Source organism: Macaca thibetana, chromosome 3 (genome assembly GCF_024542745.1).
Source record: "Macaca thibetana thibetana isolate TM-01 chromosome 3, ASM2454274v1, whole genome shotgun sequence".
Taxonomy (NCBI): domain Eukaryota; kingdom Metazoa; phylum Chordata; class Mammalia; order Primates; family Cercopithecidae; genus Macaca; species Macaca thibetana.
The window spans coordinates 28,247,713-28,258,817 of record NC_065580.1 but is presented as its reverse complement, the minus strand read 5'-3'; the positions used below and the strand labels follow the sequence as shown (position 1 = coordinate 28,258,817).

At 39.7% G+C, this 11,105-nt stretch overlaps 1 long non-coding RNA gene across 1 annotated transcript; it reads left to right on the top strand.

Moving 5' to 3' along the window:
* Positions 1 to 513: 513 nt before the first annotated feature.
* On the top strand, positions 514 to 9,190 carry LOC126949734 (uncharacterized). The gene is made up of 3 exons (XR_007723955.1): positions 514 to 595; positions 2,131 to 2,297; positions 8,926 to 9,190. It is a non-coding gene; the product is annotated as an uncharacterized LOC126949734 (long non-coding RNA).
* The last annotated feature ends 1,915 nt before the right edge of the window (positions 9,191 to 11,105 follow it).

Sequence of the window (11,105 nt, the reverse complement as noted above, 5' to 3'; positions counted from 1 at the left end):
TTTCTCATCCTCTGAACAAAATTGTATTCTGTTAGGATGGGAAACAGGAAGACGGGAATTATCTGCAACAAGAGTTATTTGGAATGCGGTTTTTCATAGTAGCATCAAATTGAGTGAATACTGGGAAATTATTCAGAGATATATACCATCCAAACCAAGAACAACCACCACAGAACACACAGTCGTCACATTCCATTGCTCTATAGGCTGCTGTTTTGTTATTTTACATTATCTATTAGATATCTAAATTTCACTTCTCTTTGTTCCTTTTTGCCAATTCAAAAAGAATTTAAAGTGTTAGAATGGACAAATACTAATGAGGCACATGTTATCTAATGATGAGTTTTCAGGCATTCTTTGTGCCATGAACATGAAGAAAACAGAATCATTATAGGCTCTAGGGTGCGGTAGAGATGCACATGGGACTAAAACAACTTGCATTGGTCATTTACTGTTTTGTTTGTAGGACAAGTCTCTTTTAATGTCTCATATTATTGACATAACTCATGAATTCTTTTTTCCAGAGTTGATGACACTTAATATGTGCAGGCAGGACCGAAAAAAGGTGTGGTGCCTTCCAGCTCACAAATCAAAGGTGAGTCATGAGAATGCTGTCCATTAAACAGGAAGGAGGAGAATTGGATATGGAAGTAGGACATGCATTAGATTCCACAGCAATTAGGCTTTTCTATAAAAGAAGCATCTGCTTTTGGAACTTGAAAGTAGAATAAAAGAGGAGCATTTAAAGGAGTTCTTGAAGAAGGCACACCAGGGTACTTGACTAATGGTAGTTAGCTAACGAATACCTCCTGTAATAAAACCTGAACTGTGGAAGGGAATCATTGATCAACTTCCTAGGAACACCCTGTCACTGTACTGTACCTGCAGTGTATCAGCATTCGGACACAAAGAGAGTGGGTGTGCAGCTGTGTGTCTGTGTCATTTGGTTATATTCATTTACTGCAGTTTCCATTTTATACATTATTCTACTATAGGTCAGAGAAGCAAAGAGTCATCTACTATCAGGGGCTTGTTTTACATTTTACATGCCCAGTGGAAGGATTTCCCTTCTAACTTTGCTAGATTCTAAGCCTGAAATGAGAGGAAAAAAACACTTGAACTATCGTTTAAGTTCCATATCCAAGTCTGATCTATTCCATAGGAGTTTTTAAAAAGACAATGTAACTCTATATCCTGAAGCAGCATGGCAGCAAATCAAGGAACAAAACTTAAATCTACTGTCCCTCTTTTTCCCACTGCTCTCTACCTTGTAGGGTAACAGAGAATGGGATGGGATGTTCAACTTCAGTAATTTTGACTCCTTCTATTAGGAAATAATATTTTCCTTATAATATATAACTGAAGTATTTTCTCCATTGTGATTTTCCTTATGTCTGAGGACACAGAGATCCTTGGAAGTCAGGCAGAGATGAGTTCAAATCCTGACCCTGCCACTTAGTAGCTGTGCAACCCTGACTGCATTACTCAGCCTTGGCAAATCTCCATATCTTAACCTGAAAATAGGGATAATACTTTATGTGTTTTGCAGAGTTTGTTGTGAACATTGAGTGAGATTAGGTAAAGTGCCTAGCACCATGCCTGGAATTACTGAGTGTTTAAATGCAAACTGCAGATTAGTAGGATTTGATCTGTGACTTAACTTCATATACTTTTTTAGGAAAGCATGTATTTTGTCACATAAGGCAAGTACTTGATTATTAACAAGAATGGTCTTCCTCAACATTGTGGAAGCAGTGCACACCTCAACAACTGTGCACTGCCTTCACGTTTGTGCACATGTACTTATGGAAGGGAGCTAGACACTCTCACCTTCATCAAGTTGCTGTGCAGGTGAAATGATAGTTAGAATTTCATACCTGACACATGGGGGACTTAGCAGATGTTAGCTCCCTTCCACTGTGTCCCCTACTTTCCGAATCACTCTGTACTTCCATAAGTGTATCTTTTCTCTTAGAAGGGCCATTGAGAGGTAGGGGCAGAGGAATGATTCTGGGGCCAGGGATCTTCCTCCAGGGCCCTTGAAGTCAGACTCTTACCTTGTTTTGGATGATCACTAAGCTATCTGGATTAACCCAGCTAAGAGATACAATGGCTCTCTCCATTTCACAGATTAACAGGACCAGAAAATCAATATGAAGAAAGCATTTACTGAGTGTCATCACCAAGATGGCAAAATAGAAGGCAACCTGCTCATATCCCCCAACTACAATATGGGTACAAGAATTTTTGTACCCATCTACAGTTGAAAGTTCATCAGTGGGAGCCTCAGGATTCAGGTAGGAGTTTGTGAAACCCTGAGAGGGCCCAAGACCTAGGAGGGTTGTTTTGAAAGTACAGACCAACACCCAGGTCAGCTGATCTGGTGAGCTTGCTTCCAGGTTCATGCCTGGAAATGGCCAAGAAACTTTCTGCATGGATAGGATCATTCCCCAACTACAGAAGGAGGGGCAAGAACTGAGACTGGGACCTCTTGGGATCTGCTGTTGGCTACAGCCCTGTTTGGCCTTGAGCTTGCAACCAGAACTATCTGCCAAGGAGTCTAGAAGGAATTGTGCATACTAGTGCCTTGGCAGAAAGACTCATTTGCCCACTGACATCAGTCTCAGCAGTGAACCTGGAAGTGGCCCTGTGGCTCTGCTCCAGCCTTTCTCAGCTGATGTCTCAGTTCAGAGGTGCTCATGTAAGGACCCAGAAGGAGACTTGCCCATATCCCACAACCCAAAAGCCTGACTGTCCCCAACACACTTGCCAACCTCTATCTCATAGCACATCCCAAGTAGACTCAGTCTCAGCTGCACCCTGCCCTCTGCAGCAACCAGGGAACTATCCTATTTGTGCTGAGACCTGCTGGGAGATGTGTACTTGTCTGGCCCAACAAGACGGGCTCTTTAGCTTCCATCCTTTAGCAGATCCCAAGGAGACCCAGACTCAGCTCCAGCCCCTCCTACTGTAGACAAGAAACTATCTTATTTGTGAGACACTTGCTAGGTGATATAAACTCCTCTGAGCTGAGACTGGGCTCTCCAGTCTCTCATAGCAGATTCCGCGGGGCCCAGTCTCAGCTCTAGCCCCTACTGCTGCAGTCTAGGAACTACCCAACTCATACCAGCTGGGTGATGCGTGTTCATCTGAGACAATGAGATAGGCCCACCAGCTGCTTCTCACAGTAGTTCCTGAAGTGGTCCAGTCTCAACTCCATCTCCTCTTGCTGCAGTTGAGAACTGCAGAGATCTGGTAGGAGACGCACTTGTCTGGGCCACAAGGACGGTTTTCTGGACTTGGGTCCCTCAGTCCAGTATCTGCCTGGGGTCTTCCCTAAGTCCATCTGGGCTGGAAAGCCATGTCAACCTCAGAGTCCTCATGAAACTCATGGCTAGCCTGAACTTGGAGTGTCCTCTAGTGCTGAGATGGCTGCAGTGATCACAGGCTCAGGGAACACAACAGTCAGTCAGGTTAGAATCCAGAAGACCCTCTGAAGGACAGGCACAAACAAAGCCAGAATGCAAAGACTAAAATAAATACCTAATTCCTAAATATGCAGACATTGTTGTACTTCTACAAGCATCAGAAACATTCAGGGAAATATGACCTCACAAATGAGTTAAACAAGATGCCAGAGACCAACGCTACAGTGATAGAGATGTGTGATCTCTCAAATAATTCAAAATAGCTGCTTTAAGGAGACTCAATGAAATTCCAGAAAACAGAAAATCAATTCAGAAATGTATCAGAAAAATTTAATAGAGACATTGAAAAATTTTTAAAAACTAAACAAAAAATCCTGGAGCCGAAAAATACAATAAATGAAACGAAAAATGCAATATAGAGCATCAATAGCAGAATTAATCAGTGAGAGATTATTTTAATATACTCAGAGAAGAAAAAAGAAAAAGGAATACAAAGAATGAACAAAGCTTACAGTATCTATGAGACAACATCAAAAAATAAAATATTCACTATTGGAATTAAAGTAAGAACTTAGAAAGACAAAGGGGTAGAAAGCTTATTCAAAATAATAACAGAAAGCTTTCCAACCCTGGAGAAAGATACAAATACCCAAGCCAGGAAGAGCAAAGATCACCAATCAGATTCAACCCAAATAAGAATATCCCAAGACATATTACATTGAACTTGCAAAAATGAAAGACAAAGAGAGGATTCTAAAAGGAGCAAAAGAAAAGAGGCAAATAACATGTAAGGGAGATCCAGTACTCCTGGCATCAGACTTCTCAGCAGAAACTTTTCAGGCCAGGAGGGAGACGATAATATTGAGAGTGTTGTAGGAAAAAAAATCACCAACCAAGAATACTGTATCAAGAAAAGTTCTTCAGAAATGGAGAGACAAAGACTGTCCCAGACAGACTTTATATTTATAGCAACCAGAACTATCCCACAAAAAATGCTAAAGGAAATTCTTCAAACTGAAAGAAAAGGACTCTAATGTAATTATTATAGTAATATTGCAATTGTGATAATTAAACCACTTATATCTTTGGTCAGAAGACTAAAAGCCAAAACTATTAAAATAATAATGAAAATAACTTGTTAAGAGACAGGCAATAAAAAAGGGTAATTGGTGACATCAAAAATTGTAAATGTGGAGGAAGAAGGGAGTTAATCTGTTTGGGATTTTTGTTTTTGTCTTTGCTTTTTTATGATCAAAATCAAGTTGGTATCAGTTTTAAATACCTGTTATAACTATAGAATGTGTTTTGTAAGCTTAATGGTAACTACAAAGCTAAAACCTATAACAGATAGACTAAAAATAAAAAGTAACAAATTAAAACATACTACTAGAGAAAAATCACTTAACTGCAAAGAAAGACAAAGAAAGGAAGAGAGGAGTTACATAAAACTAGTAAACAAGTAACAAAATGGCAGCAGTGAGGCCTTATCTATCAATAGTAACACTGAATGTAAATGGACTAAATTCTCCAATTAAAAAAACAAAGAGTAGCACATGGATTAAAAAACAAGACCCAACAATATGCTGTCTACAAGAAACTCACTTCACCTGTAAAGATACACATAGACTGAAAGTGAAGGGATAGAAAGATGATATCCCATGCAATGGAAACCATAAAAGAACAGGAGTAACTATATAAGCTAAAATAGACTTTAAAAACTGTGAAAAGAGATAAATAAGGTTATTATATAATGATTAAGAGGTCAATTCAGCTAGAGGATGTAACAAGAGTAAATATATATCCACCCAACACCAGAACACCCACATATGCAAAGCAAATATTAATAGAGCTAAAAGGAGAGATAAACTGTAGTGCACCAGTAAGAGGGGATTTCAACATCCTACTTTTGACAATGGAAAGATCATCCAGGCAGAAAATTAACAAAGAAACATCAGAGTGAAACTGTACACCAAATGGACCTAACAGACATTTACAGAATATTTCACCCAACTTCTACAGAATACACATTCTTCATCAGCACATGGAACATTCTCCAGGACAGACTATATGTTGGGCCATGAAACAAGTCTCAACAAATACAAAAAAGTGGAAATTATATCAAGTATCTTTTCTGACCACAATAAATAAAATGAAGAATGTTAAAAACTGTACAAATACATGGAAATTAAACAGCATGCTTCCAGACAACCAATTGGTCAATGAAGAAACTAAGAAGGAAATTTAGAAATTTCTTAAAAAAATAAAAATGGAAACAAACATACAAGAATCTATAGGATACAGAAAAAGTAGTACTAATGTGGAATTTTATAGCAGTAAATATCCATATTATTAAAAAGAGACTCAAAATAAACAACCTAACTATGCACATCCAGCAACTAGAAAAGCAAGAACAAACCAAACCCAAATTTAGTAAAAGGAAATAATAAAGATCAGAGCAGAAATAAATGAAATGAGACTAAAAAAAATTACAAAAGATCAACAAAAAGTTGGTTTCTTGAAAAGATAAACAAAATTGATAAACCTTTAGCTAGACTAAGATAAAAATAAAGAAGACCCAAACAAATAAAATCAGAGACAAAAAAGGAAACATTACAACTAATACTACAGAAATACAAAGAATCATTAGACTACCATGAACAACTATACACAAACTGAAATATCTAGAAGAAATGGATAAACTCCTGAACACATACTCTACCATGATTGAACCATGAAGAAATAGAAAATCTAAACAGACCAATGACAAGTCATGAGATCAAAGCTACAATAAAAAGTCTCCCCTCAAAACTTGGGACCTGCCAGATTCACTTCTGAATTCTAGCAAACACTTAAGGAAGACCTAATACCAATTCTACTCAAATTATTTCAAATAAGTGAAGAGGAGAGAAACTCATTCTACCAGGCCAGCATTATCCTGATACCAAAACCAGACAAACACACTACCAAAAACAAAAAAGAAAAGAAAAAACTAATTGTGGGCCAATATCCCTGATGAACATACATGTAAAAATCCTCCACAAAATACTAGCAAACAGAATTCAAAAACATTAAAAAGATCTTTCACCATGATCAAGTGCATTCATCTCAGGGATGCAAGGATGGTTCAACATATGCAAATCAATAAATATGATACATCACATCAACAGAACAAAGGACAAAAACCATGTGATTATTTCAATGAATGTTGAAAAAACATTCAGTTAAATTCAATGTCCCTTCATGAAAAAAAGCCCTCAACAAACTTGGTATAAAAAGAACATACCTCAGGCTAGGCACAGTGGCTCAGGCCTGTAATTCCAGCATTTTGGGAGGGTGAGACAGGTGGATCACTTGAAGTCAGGAGTTCAAGACCACCCTGGCCAATGTGGTGAAACCCTGTGATATGGTTTGGCTGTGTAACCCACCCAAATCTCAACTTGAATTGTATCTCCCAGAATTCCCACATGTTGTGAGAGAGACCCAGTAAGAGGTAACTGCATCATGGGGGCCGTCTTTCCTGTCCTATTCTGATGATAGTGAGTAAGTCTTGTGAGATCTGATGGGTTTATTAGGGGTTTCTGCTTCCTTCTTATTTTTCTCTTGCCACCACCACGTAAGAAGTGCCTTTCACCTCCTGCCATGATTCTGAGGCCTCCCAAGCCATGTGGAACTGTAAGTCCAATTAAACCTCTGTTTGTTCCCAGTTTTGGGTATGTCTTTATCAGCAGCATGAAAACGAACTAATACAGTAAATTGGTACCAGTAGAGTAGGGCATTGCTGAAAAGATACCTGAAAATGTGGAAGCGACTTTGGAACTGGGTAATAGGCAGAGGTTAGAACAGTTTGGAGAACTCAGAATAAGACAGGAAAATGTGGAAAAGTTTGGAGCCTCCTAGAAGCTTTGACAAAAATGCTGATAGTGATATGAACAATAAGGTGCAGGCAAAGGTGGTCTCAGATGGAGATGAGGAACTTGTTGGGAACTGGAGCAAAGGTGACTCTTGTTATGTTTTAGCAAAGAGACTGGTGGCATTTTGCCCGTGGTCCTGGAGAGTTGTGGAAATTTTGAACTTGAGAGAGATGATTTAGGGTATCTGGTGGAAGAAATTTCTAAGCAGCAAAGCATTCAAAAATGTGACTTGGGTGCTGTTAAAAAGCATTCCATCTTAAAAGGGAAACACAGCATAAAAGTTCAGAAAATTTACAGCCTGATGATGTAGTAGAAAAGATAAAACAATTTTTTGAGGAGAAATTCAAGCTGGCTGCAGAAATTTGCATAAATAGCAAGGAGCCTCATATTAATCCCCAAGACCATGGGTAAAGTGTCTCTCCAGGCCATGTCAGAGACCATCACAGCAGCTGTTCCCATCACAGGCCTGGAGGCCCAGGAGGAAAAAGTGGTTTTGTGGGCCAGACCCAGGGGGGGTACCCATGCTGGTGCCCTGTGTCCCAGCCACTCCAGCCGTGGCTGAAAGGGGCCAACAAAGAGCACAGGCTGTGGCTTCAGAGGGTTGAAACCCCAAGCCTTGGTAGCTTCTGCATGGTGTTGAGCTTGTGGGTACACAGAATGGAGGTTTGGGAACCTTGGCCTAGATTTCAGAAGATGAATGGAAATGGCTGGATGTCCAGGCAAAAGTTTGCTGCAGGGGTGGAGCCCTCATGCAGAACCTTTGCTAGGATGGTGTGGAAGGGAAATGTGGGGTCAGAGCCCCCACATAGAATCCCTACTAGGGCACTGCCTACTGGAGCTATGAGAAGAGAGCCACGGTACTCCAGATCTCAGAATGGTAGATCCACCAACAGCTTGCACCGTGCACCTGGAAAAGCTGCAGACACTCAATGTCAGCCCATGAAAGCAGCCAGGAGGGAGGTTGTACCCTGCAAATCCACAAGGGTGGAGCTGCCCAAGACCATGGAAATCTACCTGTTACATCAGCGTGACCTGGATGTGAGACCTGGAGTTAAAGGAGATCATTTTGAAGCTTTAAAATTTGACTGCCCCACTGCATTTTGGACTTGCATGGGACCTGTAATCCTTTGTTTTGGTCAGTTTCTCCCAATTGGAATGGCTGTATTTACCCAATACCTGTACCTACATTGTATCTAGGAAGTAACTACCTTGTTTTTGATTTTACAGGCTCACAGGCAGGAGGGACTAGCCTTGTTTTAGATGAGACTTTGGACTGTGGACTTTTGGGTTAATGCTGAAATGAGTTAAGACTTTGGGGGACTGTTGGGAAGGCATGATTGGTTTTGAAATGTGAGGACATGAGATTTGGAGGAGCCAGAGGCAGAATGATGTGGTTTGGCTGTGTCCTCACCCAAATCTCAACTTGAATTGTATCTCCCAGAATTCTCATGTGTTGTGGGAGGGACCCAGTGGGAGGTAACTGAATCATGGGGGCTGGTCTTTCCCATGCTATTCTTATGATAGTGAATAAGTCTCATGAGATCTGATGGGTTTATCAGGGGTTTCTGTTTTTGCTTCTTCCCCAGTTTTCTCTTGCTGCTGCCATGTAAGAAGTGCCTTTTGCCTCCTGCCACGATTCTGAGGCCTCCCCAGCCATGTGGAACTGTAAGTCCAATTAAATCTCTTCTTGTTGCCAGTTTTGGGTATGTCTTTTATCAGCAGCGTGAAAATGAACTAATACAGTAAAAGAGAACCCTAATACAACTTGTCTCTACGAAAACAACACTAAAAAAAGAGCGAGGGATGGTGGTGCACATCTGTAGTCCCAGATACTTGGGTGGCTGAGGCAGGAGAATTGCTTGAACCTGGGAGGTGGAGGTTGCAGTGAGCCGAGATCACACCACTGCACTCCCAGCCTGGGTAGCAGAGCAAGACTCCATCTTAAAAAATAAAAGAAACAGAAAAAGAAGAAAGAAAGAAAGAAAGAAAGAAAGAAGGAAAGAAGGAAAGAGAAAGAAAGAGAAAGAAAGGGAAAGAGAGAGAGGAAGGAAAGGAAAGACAGGAAAGACAGGAAGGAAAGGAAATACCTCAGCGTGATAAGGGCTGCCGCATATAAGAATCCTACAGCTAATATTAAATGGGAAAGTGGAAAGCCTTTGCACTAAGAACTAGAATAAGACAAGGATGCCCACTTTCACTGCTTTTATTCAACACAGTACTAGCCAAAGCAATTAGTCAAGAGAAGGAAATAAAGGGCATGCAGATTAGAGAGGAAGAAGTTGAATTATCCTTGTTTTCAAACAACTTGATCTTATATTTAGGAAAACCTAGAGTCCACCAAAAAAACCTATTAGAGGTGACAAATTCAGCAAAGTTGCAGGATATAAAATCAACATACAAAAATCAGTAAAATTTCTGTATACCAGCAGCCAACAATCTGCAAAAGAAACCAATAAAGTAATCTTACAACATCTACAAATAAAATACCTAGGAATAAATTTAGGAGGTAGAAGACTTCGACAAGGAAAACTACAAAACATCCATTAAAGAAGTTGAGGAGGATAAAAAGAAAGGGAAAGACATCCCATGTTCACTTTTCAGAAGAATTAATATTGTTAAAATGACAATACTACCCAAAGCAATATATAGATTTGATGCAATTCCTATAAAAATACCAATGACAATTCTTCACAGAAATAGAAAAAAAATCCTAAAATTTATATGAAACCACAAAAGATCCCAAATATCCAAAGCAATCCTGAGCAAAAAGAACAAAACTGGAGGCATCACTTTACCTGACAGGTCGGACACAGTGGCTCACTCCTGTATTCCCAGCACTTTTGGGAGGCCTAGGTGGGTGGATTGATTTAAGCCAGGAGTTTGAGACCAGTCTGGCAAACATGGCGAAACCCTGTCTCTACTAAAAATACAAAAATTAGCTGGGCATGGTGGTGGGCCCCTGTAATCCCAGCTACTCGGGAGGCTGAGGCAGGAGAATCACTTGAACCCGGGAGGCAGAGGTTGCAGTGAGTTGAGATTGCATCACTGCAGTCTAGCCTGGGCATCAGAGAGTGACCCTGTCTCAAAACACAAACAGACAAACAAATTATACTACAGAGCTATAGTAGCCAAAAAAGCATGGTGCTGGTATAAAAACAGACACATGTAGACCAACGAAACAGAATGAAGAACTCAGAAATAAGTCTGTGTACTTAAAGCCAACTCATTTTCAACAAAGGAACCAAGAACACATATTTGGGGGAAAAAGTCTCCTTAATAAATGATGCTGGGAAAACTGTGTATCTGTATGCAGAAAAATAAAATGAGATCCCCATCTTTCATCATATACAAGTATTAACCAAAAATGAATTCAAGACTTCAATGTAAGACCTAAAACTATGAATCTGCTAGAAGAAAACACTGAAGAAATGCTACAGGATATTGGTTTGGGCAAATATTTTTTGGGGTAGGACCTCGAAAGCATAGGAAGTCAAAGCAAAAATAGAAAAATAGAAAAACGGGATTACATCAAGCTAAGAAGCTTCTAGACAGCAAAGGAAGCAACAAAGTGTAGAGACAGCCTTCAGAATGGAAGAACATATCTGCAAACTATTCATCTAACAATGAATCAAATAGAATATGTAAGAAACGTAAACAATTCAATAGCAAAATAACAAATAATCTGATTTTTTTAATGTTCAAAAGACCTGGGTAAACATTTCTCGAAAGAAGACATACAAATGGCCACAGGTAGATTAGAAATGCT